The sequence below is a fragment of the Beta vulgaris genome, chromosome 7, assembly GCF_026745355.1.
Source record: "Beta vulgaris subsp. vulgaris cultivar EL10 chromosome 7, EL10.2, whole genome shotgun sequence".
Lineage (NCBI taxonomy): Eukaryota > Viridiplantae > Streptophyta > Magnoliopsida > Caryophyllales > Amaranthaceae > Beta > Beta vulgaris.
Window position 1 is genome coordinate 32,125,403 of NC_079208.1, and position 25,653 is coordinate 32,151,055.

Genomic DNA, 25,653 nt, shown 5'->3' on the forward strand with positions numbered 1-25,653 from the left:
AACTGAAAAAAACACAAATAACCCAAATCTGTAAAATAACCCAAATTAAGACAAAAAAAATCGAAATCAAAATCAAAACCAAAAAAGAGGGAGTGAGATGAAGAACGAAATCAAAATAAACAAAATCTGTAAAAAAAACCCAAATAACCGAAATCAAAACTCACCAGATCTGGGAAGAACGAAATAACTGAAATAACCCAAATCTGTAAAAAATAACCCAAATTAAGACAAAAAAAATCAAAATCAAAACCAAAAAAGAGGGAGTGAGATGAAAGAACGAAATCAAAATAAACAAAATCTGTAAAAAAACCCAAATAACCGAAATCAAAACTCACCAGATCTTGGAAGAACAAAATAACCGAAATCAAAAAATATTCACTCACTAGATCTGGGAAGAACGAAATCAACTTGACAGTGTTTGAGATACTTTCTAATAACCAAAAAAATGACATATCTTTCTCGAAAAATCACATTATTAATTCAAAAAAATTTACCTAATCAAGTCATCGCCGGCGAAAATCTCGCATACGTTTTCTTCATTTCACCATATCTGATATTTTCTTCGATGGTTATGGGAGATTTTCAAATTTGTTGTTCTTCATTTCACCAGATTTGAGATTTTCTTCGCCGGCTATGGGAGATTTTCGAATTCGTTGTTTTCATTTCACCAGATCTGAGAGAGGGTTTGAGAGTGAGAGGCGAGTTTGAGGTGATAGAGAGAGAGAGAGAGAGGGGGAGAGAGTTTGAGGTAAGACGCGAGAGGAAGAGAGAATGAGGCTGGAGAGAGAGAGTTTGGATATTTCAGTCTTTAGGTTTTGAGGTTTGAGGTGAGAGCTGGGCCTTGGACTGATCTGCGTCGGACGGGTTAGATGGTCCGACTCATATTGCCTTTGTGCGTCGCACACAGCCCTTAGTGCGACGCAGATTGGGCTCCGTTTCTCCACACTACAACGCAACAATATGCGTCGCACAACAGAAACATGCGACGCAGAAAGGCAATATGTGTCGCACGTACAGTGGGTGCGACGCATATTGCTCGTATACCTGATAGGTTTGTTGATGTTTGCGTCGTACACTGTGTGGCGTGCGACGCAAATAGGGCTTTTGCGTCATTTCCGTTTCAGTGCGACGCACATTAGGGGACGCAAATCGTCGTTTTTCTACTAGTGGACAACCGTCCTCCACCCTCATCTTCTTCTTTTGAGGAATATTTTAGGAAAATAAGGCTCTACTTATTCCTTATAGCCGGTTTATTTTTCCTCTTCATGGCATTAATGATATATCTCCTAATACATAAGTAGGAGACAAAAAAAGTTATCTCCCCGGAAGAATGACGTAAAATCCACATGAATATCATTTTTTTTTTATGTTTTTAAGTGCATTTTAGGAAGGTTTTTTTTCTTCACTTGTATTTTTTTTCTATTTTTGGTTGTTTTTTTTCTTGTTTCATTAATATTGTACACTACTTTTGTATTTTTTTATTGTTTATGTATAATTATAATGATATAAATCAGGGCGAGTTAATATATGTGATTTATCATCATTTACTAATTTCAAATATTAACATATTTGTAGTTTAAGATTGGGAGATCTAGTAAAAAGACAATTTAACATACTAGATCTATCTAGGCAAAAGTTTTTAGAATGAACGGTGGGCGACCAAATGAATTTAATGGTCCAAGGACTAGAACATATAATTAAAGATGTGACAACCCAACAAAGGGATGCAACTACACCAGCCACATTAGTTACAATTGCGACTCTACAAGAAAAGGCAAAAGCCTTAGTCCTCCTCAATCATCATTTACATGCACTAGTAGAAAAAACATCAAATGCTCCGGTTGAAAACACATCAAATGCTCCGTATTTTGCGCGTAGCAGACGCCATACGAGCATTTGAGCATTTTACAAATGCTCCGGTTTTCCCAGGACCATTTTGTAACTCAATACACGTATAACAACCGGAGCATTTGATAGTTTTTTTTCCTAAAAAAAAATTGTACAGCTTCAGCAGGTACTCAATACACGTAGCTTTTAGTGTGGCAGCCCCTAAGACTACTTTTATAAAAATCAAAGTGAAATTTCTTTAATCAAATAAAAAATTAATATGCCATGACACAAGTATAAACAACTAGCTAATAATTGCAAAAAAAATCTCATATGCCTTTACGACACCTTAATTAGTATTCTACAAAAAGTTCCGTGAAGAACAGGTAAGAGTTATAAATCTAAACTGAAGAAATATGCATGTCACCCTTTTGCCTGATGGTGATTCCTCCATCCTTGCAATAGCTTCATCATCATTGTCAAACCCTAAAAACATCATCACCATCAGATTGATTCAAAACCTGCTCCTCAGGACACCACAACAACCTCTGCACCAAATGAGACAAACCAAATAATATAACAATATCAAAATGCAGTAAAGTGCATTATGATTAGAAAGAAACTCCAACAACAGAGTGCATTAAGATTAGAATGCTCTTTGATCTCACATTCCTCCACTCATCATGTAGTTTGGCATTGAGTTGTACAATCCTCTTACATTGCCAAGGGAAAATAAAGCAGTTCAGCACACATCTATACTATAGAACAAAATTTTAAATGATTACATAGGCATCAACCTTAACCTCCAAATCTCCAATCAAGCAGGCAAGTATGACTTCAACAGATAAACTTGAACTGAACCATCGATACATAAATCAAAATAAAGCAATTTCAAGCTTCTCTTAGATAATTTGTTAGACATTCTTAGTTACTAGAGAAGTACAAACTCTACGTCAAATCTTTACTACCCTTGTGACCTAGTCTATGTAGAAAATTGAGCATCCCATATTTATAGATAAAGTTACTAACCTGCCTCGAGTATGGGTGAAGAAGCATTCAACTTCACATTAGGATTTAATTCGTGGAGTTGTAGGAAGAGTAAATATGGTTTTGATAGAGTTGACTTCATTGTCTATATCAGTATGTTGACATCCTATGTTCTAATCATCTGAATTTAATTTGAATTTAATTTGAATTTAATTTACCTTTGTAGTTGTAAATTAATTGCAATTGCCGATTTAGGTGACAAACTCTTGAGTCGAGAAAATCGACATATACTGTGAGAAATTATGTCGACTTTAGGGATAAACCAGAAAATATAGATCTAATGTTAATTTCAGCTTCGCATGGCATTAGAATTGTCTGACAGACTGACAGTGCATGTAACCAAATCAGCAAGCATTCCAAATTAGAAAATCATCAAGTTATACGTTCTAAATTTTAAAAACATCAACTCATAGTTGCATTTACAAAGCATCATTTTTTTCAGATGCAGATGCACCTGAATTGCTCTAATAGAAATCAAAATGTAACATATCCATTTGTTAAATGACAAGTGCTTCTTAAGATCTTAGTAAACAGATTTTCAGCAAGTATAACACTTGGAATTAGAAAGATAAAGCACAAGTTATCAGCGACGAAAAAAAATGAGAGCTACAGTGATAGATGTCAGTAGAGTAGTAGCTATGTAGTTTACTTAAATATCAATATTGGTAAAAAAAATTAAATCATATTAATCCTGAATCTTAGTTGGTAAAGATTAAAACTTCAGCAGATTTACAAACAGAAGCACATACCATAGTTTTACCCACAAAAGTGATAGGATCTGCACTTGGTCCGAGGGCAAGAGAGAATACACATAAAGCATATGCTGATTTATCTTCATAGGCCATCAATAAATTATTCAGACCTACAAGAAATTCCCAACATAACATAAACAAAATTAATCAGATAAAATCGACCATGGAGCACAAAGTAAATAAATATATGGAGGCAGAAGCAACAACCTTCATGACCAATTTTCTCAAGAAACCATTTGCTTCAGATGTATAATTTGAAGAGCCCCACAGAGTGATCAGCAAAAAAGATATCAAAAGGCAAACAAGTAAGAACTCAGAACAGCAATGTCAGATGTAATATCTCAAAACTAAAAGATCAACCAGCTACGTATTAGTAAAGTGATCCTAAGTAGAGGAAGGTCACCATAAACCCCTGGATAGTCATAGCGAGGCCACATAAAACTATTTAAATCCCAAGACATGATGTTTCATTCCATCTCTAGATCAATTTATTAAGGTGTACTTGAGAACCTGTGTTTGTTGTTCAAAAGACAACACATTAATCTTTGTGAATTTTTATCATGATATCATAACTAGTAATGTAACCATAATGCAGCATAAATTAGCATCAAATGTACAGAATAGAATTAAGTACCATGGTTATGTAGGATGCAGATCAACAAACTTTGGTCTCTCTAATATTTGCTTAACTTTCCTCTAATCTAATGCAAGCAAACAATCAACTAAACAGAACACCAGGCATCTTCAAAATTTGAGCAAATCGTTGTCCAATTTGCTGTAAATTGGCTCTGTTTTACGTGTGTCGCCACTCAACGTTTGAGCAAATTAGTGCAATTGAACCACGATTACACCTTGATCTTTATGAGTCCCCAACAAGATGCTCATGAACCAGGATTAGTTTCAAACAGAAGACTTGCTTCATTATAAATGGAATGGAATAGGGTATCAGTCCTCTTTTCTAAATCATTTTTACTTTTACGGTGCGGATTGTTTGCTTGAGAACGGCACATTTCTGCCACGTGAAAGAAATCTCAAAGCAACAATCAGACCAAGTACTAAAGGTCATCCTTCGAGAATTCTTAGGGCCTATTTGGTAGTCGGGTATTGAATGATGGTTATGAATATGAACTTATCGGTAACTTTGTGAACAAAGTCTCATACCAGACTCTACTTCACCAACTGCAGCTCGGTGAACAGGACTAATAGTCAAAGTCAGCTGCTTTGACCTCCCACACCTGCACAGAACAAACTATGCTCATTACCAACCATCTTCTAATACAAATCAGCTAGCGAAAGATTTGACATCTGTCTAGGATTGCATATGGAACAGTTTATTCATAACTAAGAAATATGCTCTAGCTAGATCAAGACACAGGAGGTACTAGAGACTAGCAGTTCTTATTGATCACAATAATGCAATCATCTTTGTATATAAAATGATAAAAGTATCATTCAATGAGGGCTATTAGAAAACTGGTCTACAGTTGAGGGGAAAAAAGTAAATGGACGGACGCAATGTTCAAAAATTTACCTCAGAGGGCTCAAACTAGACATCTGGTTTAAGGGTATCTCCATATCGATAGTATGACTGAGCACATTCAATCATAAAATTAATATGTATAATTTCAAGTACTCTCGATTAGGAAATTCTAGAAGACATAGAACAGAAAGAAATTAGTGCAAATGCAAGACATGTATCAGTTACACAAACACTAAATATTCTAATTTTTCTCATGTTTAACAATATTTACAGCAAGATTAGGGCAAAAAAAATATGTATAAGTGGTTGCAGAAAAAACCTGAAAATTTGATGAGAATGTCGTCGGCGTTCGAGGAGGAGGAGAAACGGCTACTCGAGGGCGGCAACAATGGGGAGGGACCGACTTCCCAGGAAGGTAAATGTCCTAGGATTTCTTCGAGTGGAATCGACCCCTGCGTCGAAGCGGTGGAAAATAAAATCAAGTTTAGGAAGAAGAAACAGAAGCAAGGCCCGGGGAAAACCACGTCTTCTATATCGAATTCTAGAACTGTTACACTAATTAAAAACAGAAGAAGAATTGTTTTAGCTTAAAGCTGATAGCATAAGTTAACTTAATTGATGCCATTATTCTGCCTCCACACCAACTCTGGGCAATCAGACAAAGCTGCAATCTACTGCATAATTAAGGAAGTGACCAATATAACACGAATTTAATACAAACAGGCACAAACCTCGCAGCAAGCTGTTGGGAAATGCTCTCGTACCACTTGCTTGCATTCAAGAGAGACTCACCTGGCCTCTCCAATACTGCAGAGTACACCTTGATATCATCCTTGGTCAACTCATCATTGTTGCAACAACAAGGAACGATTACAATCATTAGTCAAGATAACAAAATCTCTACAACCATCGCGACACGGCAGTGGTTATCTGTTACAGTAGTTACATCAAAGCAAACAAGGAAACTTCACAAACTCTCATCCAAGAAACATCTTTCTGTCTCTCCAGAAACCAAAATGAAACTGCAGATATCAGAAGTTCTAACAACATAAACATACAGCCCTTGTAGTCAGAGAATTACTAAGTTCCCGTCGACTCAGCTAAGTCAAAAAATAGCAACATAACTACAGTCGAATCTCCTGTCCAAACCTATTGACGTGTATTACTTGGGTCATCAGGACTTGTTCATGATGCATGACAGGCTAAAGTCGTATCACCTAATCAAAAATAACCTAAGGTCCACTAACTAGTAGTCAGGGAAGTCAGGATCGAATCCACAGGGAGAAGTTATACTATTGTATCTGAACTCTAATATTATACTAACAAAATCAGATGAATGCTTGTGTTACTAAGCTAAACAGGTAACATAATTAAATATGAAGCTGTAAATATATCAATAAAGTACTAGAATCATGGATCACTATGCATACAATTTGGGAAATCAAGGATAAACGATAACCACCTAGTAAGTCAATTGTCTAGGGCACATGTAATTTCTCTTGAACATTACCTCCCTCAAAGATCACCCAGCCGCTCTCGCATAGTCAAGGGTCACTTTGCCTAATAATTGAAAGCCTATACGGTATCTCTCCTCTCGAAGTAGATTCAGTATTGCAAGAGTAGAAATATAAATCAGGCCTAACTTATAATCATAGCATGAAGCATCAAAAGAAAAAGTTAACTAATTAACTAGCTTAACTAACCTAAGAACACAACACTAACCTACCTAAAAAGCAATAATAGTGAGAGGGGTACTTACGGAAATCCTCCCCCAAGCTGAACGAGGCAATGACCACATTGCAACAAGAGGAAGGGGAGACATTGATATCAGTCATCCATGTGCATGTCCTCACTAGCATCATCTCCATCCACCTCATTGCCGGGCTGACTGTAGCTCGGGTTCCACGTATACCACGAAGGATGTGCATCATGCTCAGCAATGCGATGCAAGCGGCAGTTCTCATCATACATCGAGTACAAAGCCAGGTGTTGATCGTCGGCTAGTGTATCGACCCGCTGATTAAGATTCTGGAGAAGAACACCATTGGCATCAACCTGCTGGCTGAGGCCCTGGATAGCCGCTGTATTGGCTGTAATGCCAGTATCCATGCGATGAAGCAGGGTCATCATTTCCTGAAAATCAAAGGAAGGAGGAGAGCAGTAGAATATGGGGGAGGGGGAGCATCAGAAGATGAGGGAATATCCTCAACATGGGGGCGACGATATTACGTGCGCTCAGGGATCTCAGGGTGGGGGGTGGGAAAGTCAGCACCTTCAATGGGAAGGTGATAGTGAGATTGGCCAGGTTTGATTTTGGCCAAAGGGTTGGGCAGGTCAATGGAACGCATTCTGTTAATTTGCCACTTGTATTTGTCCCCACCCCGTTCTAACCAATGCAGGCGAGTGAGATAGGCATAGTCCAAGAGGGTAGGGCCTAAGGCTGGCTGATATTTGGTCTCGTCAAAATCTGGAATGGCCCTAGCAAAAAGAGTGACTAGCCCCCCGTTCACGATGGGCCGAGAGGAGAACGTCCCGTCGGCGCGCCTCTTAGGGTATGTGGTGGCAATATGCTCCATTTGGAGCGCAACATGGTGAGGGAGTTGTAGTGGAAACGGCGGGGAGTGCCCCGATACATGTAGCTGCCTATGAGATAAAGCTCATCCCCGCGAATGAGCTGCCCTCAACCCTCCCAAACAAGGTCTTAGACATGAAACGAACCCAAATTTTGAAGATGGGTTTGTGATATACTAGCATGACAGTGTTGCAAGGTAAAATCTGTTTCATCCCCCGTTATAGCATAGTAACATCCCTGTGATGATAGTCAGGTGGATGCCCAATCTCCCCCGGTTGAGGACACGGAGTATGCGAGCAAACTCCGGCAGGGTGAGGGTGAAGTCCCTATTTAAAAGCCTATAGGAAACATGTGAGATTGGTCCGGAACGAGGGTGAGTCACATTCAAGCTACTATAAAATTCATACACAAGCACGGGATAGGTATTGACATGAACAGTATAAAAGGGTTCCATACCAATGATTTTCATGAATTCCTTAAATTCATTATGAATGCCCAATTTATCCAAGAATTCAATATCAAGAAGTGGTAGGACTTACCTCGCGCCCCTTGAGGCGCTGAAATCGTTCCCTCTGTTCTTCCTGGAGAAGATGACTCCGGGAAAGTCTCATCTCTGGGAATTTCCGGTGGTGTGGTGTGGTGGTGGTTGTGACCCCGTGTAGATCTTCGTCGCCTTGTGAACATTATGCTAGATGTGCAAAAATATCAACCCTTCAACTCACTCTCTAATGGGGAAAAGATGGGGAAAACTTGAAGCACTCAAATCCTCACTTTGATGGTGGAAGAAAAAAAATGGAGAAAAAGATGAAGGAGAGAGATAGAGTGGGAGAAAAATGAAGAAAGTAGGATGAGAGATGAGTAGAAAGTGATAGGAGAGAAAAATTGGTAAGAATTTGAAGATTTGAAGGAGGGTCTTCAATGGTGGAAAGGGGTTTGGAGAAGAAGATGGGAGAATTTGGGGGTTAGGGTTTGGAAGAGAGAGAAAATGTGAGAGGAAGTGAGTGAAAAGAAGGGGAAAATCCCCTTTATTTTGCACAGCCGGACCCCGAGCCCGATCGGGCGAGCTCGCCCTTTTTTTTTTGAACTTTTTCTGAGTTTGGTTGCGCGCCCGATCGGGCTGACTCGCCCGATCCCATCGGGCTTCTGTCATTTTTTCCTCTAAAAGAATGCTGGTTGCGGGCCCGATCGGGTGTCAACGCCCGATCGGGCGATTTTTTCGTCTTCTCAATTTCGGTTGCGCGCCCGATCGGGCGTTTTTGTCGTAAAAGATGTAGACGGTGCTTCGCCCGATCGGGCGTCCTGGCCCGATGGAATCGGGCGACGCACTTTTCCTTGCTTATTCGACTTCCGTTGCGCGCCCATGGCTATTCGCCCGATGGCTGGGCTATGCCAGTAAGCAAGGGCTCGTATTTTTCAAGTGAATACGCCAGTTGCTAAGCACTCCTGCACACATGTAACCTGAAGAGGAATATCAGTACCCTCTCACTCTCTCACTAAACGACAAAAATAAACAAAGTAATAAAATAAAAATCTAGAAAAAACTACGAAAGAAAAGGAAAGAAATCGGGTTGCCTCCCGATTAGCGCTGGTTTATAAAGGTCCCGCGCGACCATAATGCTTCATCCCTCAACAGAAGGGGATGGAGGTTGAAGGTATAACGTACTCCTCCACAGATCCAACAGGGATTCCGGTATGGTACAACTTCAGACGTTGTCCATTAACTTGAACTTCTCACCTGTTGCATTCATAACCTCAATAGAACCAAACTTGTTAGTGTTAGTGACAGAATAAGGACCAGACCACCTAGATTTCAACTTACCAGGAAAAAGCTTTAGTCTAGAGTTGTACAGTATAACCTTGTCACCAATATTGAACTCCCTACTCAGAATTTTCTTATCATGCCATCTCTTAGTCGCTCTTTGTAGAGCCGCGAACTATCATAAGCATTTAGTCTAAGTTCATCACGCTCATTAATCTGCCAGTAAACGCTTTTCTCCTGCTAATTTAGCATCAAGGTTCAACTCTTTAACCGCCCAAAAGCCTTATACTCTAGTTCGACAGGTAGGTGGCATGCTTTTCCATAGACTAGGCGATAAGGGGTGGTACCAATAGGGGTCTTAAAAGCAGTTCTATAAGCCCATAAGGTGTCATCTAACTTATCACTCCAATCTTTTCTCGATTTAGCTACCACTTTCTCCAAAATAGACTTTATTTCCCGGTTAGACACTTCTACTTGCCCACTTGTCTGAGGGTGGTATGCTAGGCCAGTCCTATGGTAGACACCATACTTTTTGAGTAGGGCTTCAAAGGTTCTTTTGTGAAAGTGGGATCCCCCATCACTAATGACAACTCTTGGTACCCCAAACCGTGGAAAGATAATCTTTTTGAACATTTTCATGACAACCTTAGAGTCATTGGTCGGTGATGCAATAGCTTCTACCCACTTAGAGACATAGTCAACAGCAACAAGTATGAAATTGTTGCCTGAGGAAGAGGGAAAAGGACCCATAAAATCAATACCCCACACATCAAATAGTTCAACTTCTAGGATGGGTGTTTGGGGCATCTCATGTCTACGGGAAATATTTCCTGTTCGTTGGCATGCATCACAAGACTTAACAAAAATACTAGCATCATGAAAAAGTGTTGGCCAATAAAAACCAGATTGAAGTACCTTTGCTACTGTTTTGGAAGGCCCAGCATGGCCTCCACATGGAAGGGAGTGAGAGTGCTTCAGAATGTCATGCACCTCCCACTCTGGGATACATCGCCTGTATATAGTGTCAGCACAGAGCTTGTAAAGCAGAGGGTCATCCCAGAAGAATTGTTTGGCATCATGGAGAAATTTCTTTCTCTGCTGGTAGCTCAGCTCTGGAGGGGTTTGTCCACTCACACAAAAGTTGGCGAAGTCCGCATACCACGGGGTAACAGAAGTGACTGCCAGGAGCTTATCATCAGGAAAGGAGTCGTCAATGGGAAGACCTTCTTCCATATCTGCATACTGCAATCGGGACAAATGGTCAGCCTACATTTTTGCACCCTTTTTATCTCTGATCTCCAAGTCGAATTCTTGGAGCAGCAAAATCCACCGAATGAGTCGAGGCTTGGCCTCCTTTTTGGCGAGAAGGTACTTCAATGCAGCATGATCAGTGTAGACAATGACTTTAGACCCAAGCAGATAGGTCCTGAACTTGTCCAAGCATAGACCACAGCTAGCAGCTCTTTCTCTGTAGTGGCATAATTGACTTGAGCTTCATCGAGTGTCTTGCTAGCATAGTAGATGGCATGGAGGATGTTGTCTTTTCTCTGACCAAGGACAGCTCCCACAGCATAATCACTGGCATCACACATAATCTCAAATGGGAGGGTCCAATCTGGAGATCGGATGATAGGAGCAGTAATCAAAGCTTGCTTAATCCTGTTAAAAGACACTAGACACTCATCAGTAAACAGGAACGGGGCATCCTTGAGGAGCAACTGAGTAAGTGGTTTAGCAATTTTAGAGAAGTCCTTGATAAAGCGGCGATAAAATCCCGCATGACCAAGAAAACCTCTAACACCCTTAACATTCACAGGAGGGGGTAATTGCTCAATCACTTGAATTTTTGCTTTGTCCACCTGGATGCCTCGTTCAGAAATAATATGACCAAGTACCACTCCTTCAGTAACCATGAAGTGGCACTTCTCCCAGTTCAAGACAAGGTGGACATCCTCACATCTTTTCAGTACTTTAGTCAAATTCAGCAAACATGCATCAAAATCAATGCCATACACACTAAAGTCATCCATAAATACTTCCATGATGGACTCAATAAATTCAGAAAATATGGCCATCATACAACGTTGGAAAGTAGCAGGGGCATTACATAGGCCAAAGGGCATCCTTCTATAGGCAAAGGTACCATAAGGACATGTAAAGGTGGTCTTCTCCTGGTCATCTGGGTGGATAGGGATTTGGAAGAAACCAGAATAGCCATCTAGATAACAGAAATGAGAATGACAAGCTAGACGTTCCAACATCTGATCAATGAAGGGAAGGGGAAAATGGTCTTTCTTAGTGGCAACATTTAATTTCCTATATCAATGCACATACGCCACCCAGTAACTACTCTTGTAGCAATTAATTCATTTTTCTCATTTTTAACTACAGTAGTACCCCCTTTTTAGGAACCACTTGAACTGGACTCACCCACTTAGAATCAGAAATAGGATAGATAATCCCAGCATCAAGCAATTTCATAACCTCCTTTTTGACAACTTCCTGCATATTCGGGTTCAAACGACGCTGACCTTGTATACTAGGACGATGATCATCCTCAAGATGGATTTTATGCATGCAAAAGTCAGGGCTTATGCCTTTCAAATCATCAATGTTATATCCAATTGCCTTTTTATGTTGTCGCAAAACAGACAAAAGTTGAGACATTTGACCATCATTTAATGCAGCACTAACAATCACAGGGCAATTTTCAGAATCATCCAGAAAAGCATACCGCAGAGAAGGGGGAAGGGGTTTCAGTTCAGGTTTCTTTACCTCTACCGGTGGAGTAGCACATACTAACCGTTCATCCTCATGAGTGGTAGTACCATCAAGCTCGACACAGGTAAAAGCTGCTTCCCAAGCATCCCTTCAGTAGTCCGGATAATATCATCACCTGTGGAAGAAGGTAAAACAAAGCAAAGCCTCCAGTGGATCCCGCATAAGGGATTGAGGCATGTCATCATTAACCAGCACATCAATGACATCTATTCTGTAACAGGCTTCCTCTAGCATGGGACTTTTCAAAGCATTGGTCAAACTAAAAGTTACCTTATCATCCCCACAGTCAAAGTTAATTTCCCATTTTTTACATCTATGACAGCTCCAGCAGTATGAAGGAATGGTCTCCCTAAAATGATTGGGATTTGAGTATCCTCTTCCATGTCAAGCACAACAAAATCCACAGGAATGTAAAATTTACCTACCCTCACAGGAACGTCCTCTAAGATACCTAGGGGGTATTTAACAGAACGGTCAGCCATTTGAAGAGTAATGTTGGTACATTTTAAATCTCCCATGTCAAGCTTTTTACAAACAGTCAAGGGCATGACACTAACACTAGCACCTAGATCACATAAGGCTTTGTCAATAAATATGGTGCCAATATTACAAGGGATGGAGAAACTCCCCGGATCTTTCAATTTAGGGGGGATTGATTTTGAAAAGAGCACTACATTCTTCAGTAAAGGCAACAGTTTCTACTGCATTAAAGCTCTTTTCCTAGTCAAAATTTCCTTCAAAAATTTAGCATATGCAGGTACTTGAGTAATGAGTTCAGTAAATGGAACAGTTACCTGAAGATTTTTCACTACCTCCATAAACTTACCAAGTTGGTGATCCAGCTTATTCCTTGATAGACGAGTGGGAAATGGAACCTTGATCGCAGGAGTGGTGGAGGGACTGTTTTCAGGTACTGTCTGCTTCTCTGCATTTGTGTTGGTGGTAGCCTCAGGAGCTGACGAAGTTTCAGTTATGTCTGCATTTTTTTCTGCTCAACCGGACCATCCTTAGGCATTGGGGGACCATCATAATGTGTCCACTCCTAAGAGTGATGGCGTTGGCAGTGTCCCTTGGTTGCATGATTGTGAAGGTAAGGCCCCAGGTGGCCTACTAGCAGAAGAACTAGCCAACTGAGCTAGTTGAGTCTCCAACATCTTGTTATGCGTGCCCAAATTTTCCAGTTGAGCTTTTGTGTCAGCTTGAAAAGCATTGAACCCTTCTGCATCTGGAACATCATATTCTTCAACTCTGTCATGGCTGGGTCAGCAGGAGGAGCAGGCTGTGGAGGTGCTTGATTTCTCTGAAAACCAGGTGGAGCTTGTTGTGAAGGTTGGTATTGTTGACCCTGTTGTTGAGGTGGATATGGTTGTTGAGGTTGAGGGTTCAACACATTAGTACTCCTATATGAGAGGTTGGGATGTTTCTTAACCCAGGATTGTAGGTGTTGAATAGGGGTTGAATTGGTTCCTAGGTTGTGATTGGAAAGCATTGACGCCTCACAGTTATTTCCCAGCGCAGGACACTCTTGAGAGTTGTGCCCAGATATTCCACAAGCATCACATCATGCACATTATAGTTAGAAGCACTAGCCATCGCATTAACACTCATATGGGAGGAATCATTACCTAACTTCAGGGAGTCAATTTTCTGAGTTAGAGTAGCTAGTTGCCCAGACAGTAGAGAAATGGCTTCAACATCATGTTTACCACCTTTTTCAAAGAGGAACGAATGGTAGAGGCTTGATTAGATGCTAGCTTCTCCAAAAGTTCATACCCTTCCTCAATTGCTTTATCCATGAAGAACCCACCAGATGCTCCATCAATTACCCGTCGTGTATCTGCATCAACTCTAGTGTAGAAAATCTGACACAAGTACCACTGGTCCAACCCATGATGAGGACATAGACGCTGCAGATCCTTGAACCGCTCCCAAGCTTCATATAGAGATTCACCAGGATCTTGGGTGAAAGTAACTATGGCATGTCTCATATCTGCAGTTTTCTGGTAAGGGTACCACTTGATGAGGAAAATCTTGGAAAGTTCTGGCCAGGTGGTGATGGTGGAAGGCAGCTTGTTATACCAGAACAAAGCTTTATCGCGCAGAGAGAAACCAAATAGAAGGAGCTTCATCTCATCAGGAGTAACACCAGCTTGCTTCTGAGTAGCACAACACTGTAAAAATCTCTGCAGATGCTGATTTGGGTCTTCAGATGGTAACCCAGCGAACTGATTGTTCTGAACCATATTCAAAACATGAGACTTGATCTCAAAATTTGTAGCAGCAATAGTGGGCATCCGTACCCCAGTAGGCACGTTATCAGGAGATGGTTGCGCATAATCTCTGAAGGTTCGAGTAACATTCTCACCCATGTTGACAGTAATAGGTGAGGTGGGGGATTCTTGGTGTGGGGAAGATGGTGGAGATGGTGTCTTTTGGGAGGGTGTCCCTGCAGACAGCTTAGCTTGCTTAGTTTTCTTTCTGAGTCTACGAGCGGTCTTTTCAATCTCTGGATCGAACGGGATGAGATTTGGAGATTTCAATTTCCTGCTCATACACCAAAAACACTAAAACAAACGTGAGATGCTCCAAAGAACAGGTGTTCTTCAGAGTAGAGGTTAGTTTAATACTATAATTCAGACAAAATAAAATAAACCGTCTCCCCGGCAACGGCGCCAAAATTTGACAGGCTAAAGTCGTATCACCTAATCAAAAATAACCTAAGGTCCACTAACTAGTAGTCAGGGAAGTCAGGATCGAATCCACAGGGAGAAGTTATACTATTGTATCTGAACTCTAATATTATACTAACAAAATCAGATGAATGGTTGTGTTACTAAGCTAAACAGGTAACAGAATTAAATAAGGTGTAAATATATCATAAAGTACTAGAATCATGGATCACTATGCATACAATTCGGGAACAATAGGATAAACGATAACCACCTAGTAAGTCAATTGTCTAGGGCACATGAATTTCTCTCGAACATTACCTCCCTCAAAGATCACCCAGCCGCTCTCGCATAGTCAAGGGTCACTTTGCCTAATAATTGAAAGCCTATACGGTATCTCTCCTCTCGAAGTAGATTCAGTATTGCAGAAGTAGAAATATAAATCAGGCCTAACTTATAATCCTAGCATGAAGAATAATCAAAGGAAACAATTGAAATACCAGATAATCAAACTAATCTATCAATCCCTTATTGTATACATAGATCTCCACAATTCTAGATATAGAACTACTCACTCATAATCATGAAATCAATAACAAGAATCATATAAAAACTCATACTTGAAACATGGCAAATAACTAAGAAAACAATTATTAACAATGGAAGAAATAACAAAGAAGTAAAGAAGAAAGATTACCGAATTATATTGAACTATGAATAAGCAAAAGGTTTGATCTTGAATTGAAATCACAAAGCAATAATTAAGGTTCTTGAAACACTCTAGGAGAAAACTAATAATAAAAATAGATAGGAGTTAATAATTCTGATTTTTCTATTTATACAAGCCCTAAAACAATAGAAGAAAATCTCGAAAAAGGGCCCGAATCATTAAAAATCCGCGTCTCGCAGCCGCCCGATCGGGCCAAAGTCGCCCGATGACATCGGGCTCCAAAGAGATGATTAAGGCCAAAACCGCAAGCCCGATGCAATCGGGCTGACCCGCCCGATGACATCGGGCGGTCTTATGAAATGGGAGGCAGAGTGCTGGAATGGCGCCCGACGTCGGGCCAACTCGCCCGATCGGGCGAAAGACCGAATTACGACAGGGCATAAAACGCCCGATCGGGCCCGCAGCAGAAGAATGAGAACTGGTATCTCGCCCGATCGGGCTGGGCCGCCCGATCCATCGGGCCGTCAGCTATCTTCGTTTCTTGTTCTTCTTTGCTCAAAGTCCCGGAAATCATCCTCGGGATCTAGAAACGGCATCTAACCCTCTAATCCACTGTGCAATCATGTAAAAGGTAGTATAGCTTCCAAAACCTACAATTCAATACAAAATAGCAAACCACAACTAGATGGAGAGAGTTAGTACCAAATGGCTCCTAAGAGCACCATAATCACAACTTTTAGCACATAATTAGGGGAGAAAACTCTATATAAAACCATAAAATCAATGCATTTTTCATATAAAGCAACAAAATCTTTCTTGGCACCAACCCTAAGCTTAAATACCTCATCACCGAAATTGTTTTCTGTGAACTCTTGCTTTAGCCTCTGAATTGTAAACTTTCTATAGTCGTCTGCGTCAACTTGTTGACTGCTTTCATCATCACCACCTGTGAAAACTGAATCATTGTCGCCTGCTGAGGCTACTTGCTGTATTGGGCTGATAGTACTTTTTCTTCTTTTGTTTGACCTCATCTTATCAGCATCCATATCCTCCATAGAATCCCCAGCCACATCATGGTCATCCACCCTGGAGCGCTTCCCATGTGAGGCAGTCTTAAGCTTTGCATCTAGGACAGACTCATTTAAACGAACAGATGCAAAATAAAACTTAAATTGCATCAATTTCAAGAGCAAAAAACTATAGTTTCTAAAACAAAAGAAATTAGCTACAGCTACCTATATTGTCACTAATAAATTACAGTTCCTAAAAATAACAATTATCACACATACTGAATCTTTTCAATTATTATTACACACGTAAGGAAAATAATCAAACTGATCTAAACTTTGCAACATTTTAACATTGCATTAACACAAAATGACACTTAAATTGCATCAATTTCGAGAGCAAAAACTATAGTTTCTGAAACAAGAGTAATTAGCTACAGCTACCTATATTTTCAATGATAAATCAGGGTTCTAGAAAGTTTACAATTCAATTTTTATTTATCGAAAAGTGAACAACATTTACACATACAAAGCTCAAAATATAATTCAAGTTTCTATCAGGTTCGCACAATGTTATCAGCCATATATAAAAATCTCTTCAAATCTTCGAAAATCGAATAAAAAAGCTACAACAATTAGGTATTCTTATATTTCGAAGGTTTTTACACAAGTTTAATCTCTCATACGTAAACTAATTAAGTTCAATACATCAATCGAATAATAAAACTACAATATTAAGCTATGAATTACCTAAAACTACAAATTCATGAGCAAAATTAGATCAAAATAGCAGAAAATTAGATCATAATTTCGGCTAAAAAAGCACGAAATTAGATCAACAAAAAACATATATGATGTGAAGAAATGTACCCGGAGATGTAGGATTTGCCAGAGAGATGATCATCGAGAGATTTGAGATCGGTTTCAGTGTGAAGATCCTTGAAAATAACTGCCATTGTTAGATTCAAATAACTGCCAATTAGATTAAACCCTAGAATTAATTCGAGTAGTTCAGAAAATAAAACCTGAAGGAGTTGACAGCAAGGTCCACGCTGAGGAGCGGAGCAGCGACGTTAATTGATTCAACCAATTGAATAACGGCGGAAGGATGGACGATGTAGGGATGGACTAGGGGGAGTACAGTGCGAGGTTTCATTTGAAGGAGCGAGGGAAAACAATAGAGGAAAGGAGTCAAAGGACTGATGAGGATTAAGGAGGGTCGAATATTATTTTAGTAGGTACAGTGCAAGTTTCATAAATTGAGAGAGGGTTCAAATGCTCGGTTGTCAACTGGAGCATTTGACATCAAATGCTTGGGTTGATTAATCAACCCGAGCATTTGTGAATCTTTATATTAAAATTTTCACAAATGCTCGGGTTGATTAGTTAACCGGAGCATTTGAAGAGTAGCAAAAGTAGTTTTTTCCACTAGTGATGAAAGTTTAAAAACTCAATATCTACTTGTGGAGGATCCAAAAGACCTATGGGATAGCCTAAATGAATGATATGGGCATCACAAAAATGTGTTCCTCCCAAAGGCACATTATGATTGGACTAGTTTGAGGTTCCAAGATTTTAAACAGTCAGTGATTACAATTCAATATTGTTTCGAATTGTATCATTATTGAGATACTATGATCATCCCATCACATAAGAGCAAATGATAAATAAAACGCTCTCCACTTTCCACGCTTCTAAAATAATATTAGCATAACAATACAGGTTCAGAGCTTTCAAAAAGTACTCTGAGTTTATCTCAATTCTACTTGTGGCTGAACAAAATAATGATCTTATGTCGAGAAATCATAATCTTAGACCTACGAAGTCTTTAGCCACCCATGAGATAAATCTAATAGAAAGCTCTGATCCACCAGAAGAAAATGATGCACGTAGGGGTGGACGCGGTAATTACAACGATCATGGGAGAGGACGTGGTAATGACCATGGCCGAGGGCGTAGACATGGCAGAGGCCAATTTTCCCTAAGAAGTAATAACTTTAAAAATTCTGATAAAAAATAGTGACAATCATCTGGAAATCAAAGGCAGACGTCCTATAAAGAAAATGACACTTGCCACAAATGTGGCATGACTGGGCACTAGGATTGCACATGTCGTACTGCCAAACATTTGGTAGACCTATATCATGCTTCAATAAAGAACAAAGGAAAAAATGTTGAAGAAAACTGTAATGAAGCTACTACATCCATGCCAAGCTTTGATGTTTCAGATTTTTTATGGACGATGCTGAAGCAGAAAACAACTTTATTTAGATAACAATCCATTAATATGCTTAGTTTAATTTAAATGCTTTTATATTCACTTTCATGTGTATTCGTTCCTTGATTTCTAATATAATATGTATTATACTGATCATCGTAATTATATTTTATGAAGATGTGAATTCATCAGAAGTTGGAACTAAAGAACAATATTTTATGGACAGTGGGACAACACACACCATATTGAGAAATAAAGAGCATTTTTCAAATCTTACAATATTCCAAGCAAAGGTTAGCACAATCTGTGGGGATGCCAAGTTAATTGAAGGCCTTGGAAAAGCCTGCATTATATTTCCAAATGGGACAAAATTGATAATCAATGACACATTATATTCGAGTAAATCTCGAAGAAACCTCATAAGTTTCAAAGATGTACGTCAAAATGGTTACCATTTGAAAACAATGACAGTGAACAAAGAGGAATTCATATGCTTTGTGGCATAAAAATACGGCACAAAATACATCTATGAAAAATTGGCAGCTTTTTCTTCGGGACTATATCGCATTGATATACGTCCGATTAAAATTAATATGATATCTAATCAGAGGTTAGATAACAGAAAATCATTTACTCTATGGCATGACCGATTAGGCCATCTCGGCACAAGAATGATGCATAGAATCATTAAAAACTCAATTGGACACTCTAAAAAGAATGTCAATATTCCTCGGTCAAATGATTTACATGCTCAGCATGCTCACTTGGCAAATTGATAATCATACCATCTATAAATAAGATTGCCACTCAATCTCCAACGTTTTTAGAAAGAATACAAGGAGATATTTGTGAGCCTATTCATCCTTCATGTGGACCATTTCACTATTTCATGGTATTAATTGATGCCTCCACTCTGGTCAGATGTGAGCCTTTTGTCAAATAGAAATGTTGCATTTGCAAAACTTTTGGCTCAAATAATTCGACAAAGAACTCAATTCTCACATCATACAATAGAGAATAAGATTAGACAATGCTTGAGAATTTACATCCTAAACTATTAATGACTATTGCATGTCTATTGGGATTATTGTTGAGCACAGTATACCTCATGTACATACAGAAATGGTCTTGTTGAATCATTAATCAAGAGAATATAATTAATTGCAGACCATTAATAATTAGGTTAAAATTGCCCTCTACTACTTGGGGCCATGCTATATTACATGCAACAACATTGATAACATTAAGGCCGAAACTTATCACAAATTCTCACTGTTACAATTAGTATCAAGTCAAGAACCCAATGTCTCACATTTGAGAATTTTTGGGTGCATTGTACATGTACCTATTGCTCCACCCCAACTAAAATGGGTCCACAAAGAAGGATGGGAATATATGTTGGATTTGAATCTTCATCAATTATCAAATAATTAGAGCCAACAATTGGCGATTTATTTACAACTCGATTTGTCGTCATTTCAATGTGTAAGTATTCCCATCCTTAGAGGGAGAGAAAGTGGACCCTCAAACTATAGAAAGAAACATTACAACGCATCATAAATGTTTTCTTCTGGACCCGAGAACAAATTCATGTGAACAAGAAGTCGAGATAATTGTTCATCTGCAAACTATTGCAAACCAATTGCCACCTGTATTCACAAATACTAAGAAAGTGATAAAGTCACATGTACCTGCTAAGAATGATCTGGAACGGATTAAAATTCCTAGTGACAATATGGCCATTGAAAATGAGTCGATAGCATGTAGAAAACGTTGTCTTGAATGAAATCTTTGCTTAGTCCATAGCGGTTGAAATGACATACGATGAAAATGATATAAAACCAGATATAGTTGATTAATGTCGCCGCTAAAAAGATTGGCAAAAATGGAAAGAAGCAATTCAAGCAGAACTGAAATCACTTGAAAAAAGTGAAGTATTCGAACACATACCCAAATACGCAAAGGTGTAAAACTAGATATAAGGCAAGACTAGTAGGACAAGGCTTCTCGTAAATGCCAGGGATTGATTATGATGAGACATATTCTCCAGTAGTCAATACAACTACACTCAGATTTCTGGTAAGTTTATCAGTTTCAAAAGGATTGCAAATGAGATTGATGAATGTAGTGACCGCATATTGGTATGGCTCACTTGACACAGATATTTATATGAAAGTCCCTGATGGACCAAAACTACCAGAAAATCACATGGATGTTTTCAATAAAAGAGAATGGTGTTGAGGAGAGAAAAACGGACCATTGCTGAGATGGCCCGAAGTATGAAGCAAGGCAAAAACTTGCCCGAATGTTTTTATGCCGAAGTCGTACATACGGCTATCTACATTCTCAATTCATCTCCCACGAAGGCCATCATGGGTATGACACCCTATGAAGCTTGGCATAAGAGAAAGCCAAGTGTCGAGCAGCTAAAAGTTTTCGGGTGCATTGCATATGCCCACTTCCCGAAAGAAAATCGAGAAAAATTGGATGAAAATGGAGAAAAATGTATCTTCATTGGTTACAGTGACCAGTCTAAAGGGTATCATCTCTACAATCCCGAATCCAATAAATTGATCATCTCTAGAGATGCCATCTTTGATGAAGCTGCTCAATGGCAATGGTCCGAAAATGATGCACAAGTCCAAGAAGATGACATTCTTACATTAGGCCCAAGTCAAGGTGAAAGCCCAAGCCAGCCAGCAACACAATCATCTTCAAGCTCATCTCCACCAACAAGTCCAAGAAGTTCGTCCACGTCTCAAAGCTCAAGTTAGGAGTCAAACCACACAAACCCAACTCAACAACTTCGAATATCACAAAGAGATCGATGTCCACCAAGCTACTTAGAAGATTATCATTGCAATCATGCCATAATGGCTCTCTTTGCAAGTGAACCAAAAAGCTTCCAAGAAGCTGCACGAGAAGAAAAATGCATTGAAGCCATGGATGAAGAAATCAAGATGATTGAGAACAACAAGACTTGGGAGCTTGTAAACAAGCCTTAAGACAAGGATGTGATTGGTCTCAAATGGGTCTACAAGATCAAGTACAATGAAGATGGATTCATCCAAAAATACAAACCTCGTCTCATTACAAAAGGATACTCACAACAACCGCGAATTGACTTCAACAAGACATATGCGCCGGTTGTCCGCATGGAGACAAAAGTTTTTTCAATTGGATGTCAAATCTGCATTCCTTAACGGGGAGTTCAAGGAAGAAGTATATGTTGAGCAACCTCAAGTTTATATTATCGAAGGCAAAGAAAATAAAGTCTATCGACTTTGAAAGGCCCTTTATGGGCTCAAGCAAGCTCCCCGAGCATGGAACAATAAAATTGATGGCTATCTACTTCAAAATGGGTTTGAAAAAAGCCCAAGTGAGCCATCTCTTTACATAAATGCCAAATGGCCAAGTGATTTTCTCATTTTATGACTACATGTAGATGATCTAATCTACACAGGCACTAGTTCGAAAATGATTAAATAATTCAAGAAAGCAATGATGTCGGGGTAGAAGATGGCCGACCTTGGATAGCCATGAAGTATTTCCTTGGAATACAAGTCAAGCAAAGCCTAGGAAAAATATTTCTCTCACAAGAGAAATATGCAAACGACCTACTTAAAAAGTTCAACATGAGTGAATGCAAGCCATATTGGCTACACCAATGGCACTAATGAAAAATTATCCAAGAATAATGGAAATGAGAAAGTCGATGCTTCAAATTATTGAAGTTTGGTTGGTTCCCTCATATATCTCACGAACCCAAGGCCCGATATAGTACATGTAGTCAGCATGGTATTAAGGTTCATGAGTGATCCAAGTTAAGCTCCCTTCAAAGCAGCAAAGAAAATTCTACAATACATCAAACGAATCAAGAGCTATGGAATCTTGTACTTAGTCGAGGATGACAACAAGCTCAAAGGATAAACAGATAGCGACTAGGTCGGGAGCATCAATGACCCAAAAAGTACAAGTGGCTATGTCAACCTAGGTTGGCCTGCTAGGATCCAAAGTCATATCATGGTCATCAAAGAAGCAAGCAACAATGGCTCTATCATCATCTGAAGCAGAATACATAGTAGCAGCAAGTGCCACATGTGAAGCAGTTTGGCTTAAAATGATTCTTGGTGGTCTACAACAAATCACAGAGGAACCAACAACAATTTATTGTGACAACATGTCGACAATTGACATGACAAAGAATCCGGTCTTTCATGTCCAAACGAAGCATCACTAGTGGAAAAAAGCCCATATGATTCGGTCAAAATCGGGCTTACTGATGCGGTTTTGGTCCGCATCAGATGGGCCTGCAGCAGCTTAAGAAAATTAACCGATGCGGTCCATGACCGCATTAGATTCTCAATACCTGATGCGGTTTTGCAAAACCGCATCAGATTCTAGGGTCAAGAAATATGAAAAAATAACCTACTTTGCGTTGCAGGTCTGCAGCAGCAAAGCAGGAACACAACCCCAACAAAGTAACAAAACTTAAAAAAAAAATCAATAACAACTATTGTATTCAATTATACAAAAATTATACAAACTAAAAATGAATTTAATTATACAAATATTATACAAACTAAAAAATTCTGATGAATATAACTAAATAAAATTTAAAACTTATACAAAAATATAACATAAAAAAATCGAACAAAAAAAGCGAACAAAATGCGAAAATCGAACAAACAAATCGAACAAAAAAAGCGAACAAAATGCAAAAATCGAACAAAAAAAGTCGACAAAATACGAAAAATAAATACGAAAAAATATAAACCCAGATCCAGAAAAAAACGATGATGATGAAGCGATTCGTGTCATCATTCGCGGTTCGTGCCTGAGATGATGAAGAAAATCAACGATTCATGGTTGATGACGAACGAAGTTGATGATGATGAAGAAGATGAAAGGTTCGTCATTCGTCATTCGTCATTCGCGACTCCCAAATCCCAAATCGAACTGGGGTTGTGGTGTCGCTGCCATGGTATAGGGTACTGGTTAAGGATTTGTTTTCTTTTGTTTGTGTGATGAGGCGCAAGAGTTTGAGGGTAGATATTAGGGTTTCTGAGGGGGTGAGGAGGGAGGAGGGAGGACGACGTCTGATTTTGAGGGAATTGAGAGAGAGAAATGAGAGAGGGTTAGATGGGATTTAGGGTTAGAACGAAGTTGGGCCGCGCATATGCGTTGGTTAGAAATATTTGTGGACCGAAATCTGATGCGGTCCATAAAGACCGCATCAGCTTCTAAAATCTGATGCGGTTTTTTGGGGAACGCATCAGATTGTCCTCTCATTTTTCCCTCCCATTTTTTATGTTGATTTTCGAATGCGGTTTTACAAAAACCGCATATGATACTAAGTGACAGATAAGGTTTTTTTCACTAGTGCATATCGAGTTACGACATCACTTGATCCGAGAACTAGCCGAAAAGCAAGAGATTGAGCTACAATTTTGCAAGACGGGAAAGCAGCTCGCATACATATTCACAAAAGCAATTCCAACAGAGAACTTCATCCTATTCATAAGATAACTCAGAGTACAAGAATTTTCAGATTAAGGGGGAGTATTAGATATTAATCAAGAAAATTCCCTATATTAGTAGAAAGATCATGTAATTATAATATCTAGAGTAATCTAGGAACATATATCCATGAAAATATCTATATGTTAGAAAAATCTAGATATCTTTCTAGAATGATGTATAATAATATCTAGCCTAGGGAATATCCTAGAAAAGTCCTAATAGAAATCTAGATGTAAAAAATCCTAGAAAAATCTAGAGGATGCAAAAGTTTTCTTACCACAACTATAAATAGGTGATAGTGTAAGCCTTGAAGATGGATGAAAAACACATTACAAAGTTAATGAAAAAGTCTGCCATTTCCCACAAACAACAACACTCTTTGATTAAAAATATCTCTTAAGCATAAAAGTTCACTACTACTTCCGCTGAAGTTTCCTACACATTTAGTATTGATATGTTGCTCTATTTTTGTCAGTTATCACTTATCATCCAATGTTATCGTATTGTTATGGCTAGGATTCTCGATTGTGCCTTTTCTATAGTTTGTTAAATAATACAAGTACATCATAGTAGCTTTTTTATTTCCTTGGAATTTATAAGATTAGTTAGGCGTGTCATTTGAGGATGAAATTCAAGTTTATGATGTCCTACTTGTTAAGGTTTAATTGTCATTTCCATTCATCTTCTAGCATTTTGGTCCTATATTTTGTGTCGAATTTCATAGCAAGTTCTATGAGCTATAGCTTTTGGTGTCTTTCTGGTCTACATGTTGCCTTACATGTATTAATTTCTTTCCCTTCTCATGAACCTTCCACGTTGGAAATGTTCCATGTTTTGCTTAAATTTTAATGCTTTACTATCATTGATATGATCTTTACTTATAATTCATATATAAGAAGACCAGTTTGCTTACAAATGGCACTTTTTGGACCAGTGATGGATTCTAGATCTAACCCACGTGGGTTAGGAGTTATTCGAAAAAATTTCACGTAAATTGATTAAATTTTAATACATCAACAAATAATTGTGTGTAGCACTTGCTTAAAAATTCAAAAATATAGATATACAAAAATATAATTAAAATCCTCTGATTTTTTGAAAATAAATTTCATCCAAGTAGATATACTATTTACAAACTCGAAATTTTATGGCAAAAAACTTCAAAAGTTATACACAACGGTTAAACATTAATTTGGGTTCAAAATATAATTAGTAAAGAAAAATTTAATATGAATAATTCCAACTTTGGATTACATAAATATATTTTTGAGTTTTGAGTTTTGAGATGATTCAAAATAATCTAAACTCTTATTTTTTTGCCGTTACTAGTGCATTTTGGAGACTTTTA

At 38.7% G+C, this 25,653-nt stretch overlaps 1 long non-coding RNA gene, 1 other non-coding gene and 1 pseudogene across 2 annotated transcripts; 1 reads left to right on the top strand and 2 right to left on the bottom strand.

Annotated features, from left to right (window-relative positions):
* Positions 1-2,122: 2,122 nt before the first annotated feature.
* On the bottom strand, positions 2,123-4,172 carry LOC125492046 (uncharacterized). Its single transcript, XR_007268495.2, has 3 exons — positions 3,834-4,172; positions 3,624-3,736; positions 2,123-2,375 (listed from the first exon to the last, which is right to left on the bottom strand). It is a non-coding gene; the product is annotated as an uncharacterized LOC125492046 (long non-coding RNA).
* Positions 4,173-9,107: 4,935 nt separating this feature from the next.
* On the bottom strand, positions 9,108-17,520 carry LOC130589523 (uncharacterized; annotated as a pseudogene).
* LOC125492194 (small nucleolar RNA R71) lies at positions 14,103-14,209 on the top strand. The gene has a single exon (XR_007268638.1). It is a non-coding gene; the product is annotated as a small nucleolar RNA R71 (small nucleolar RNA).
* Positions 17,521-25,653: the final 8,133 nt, after the last annotated feature.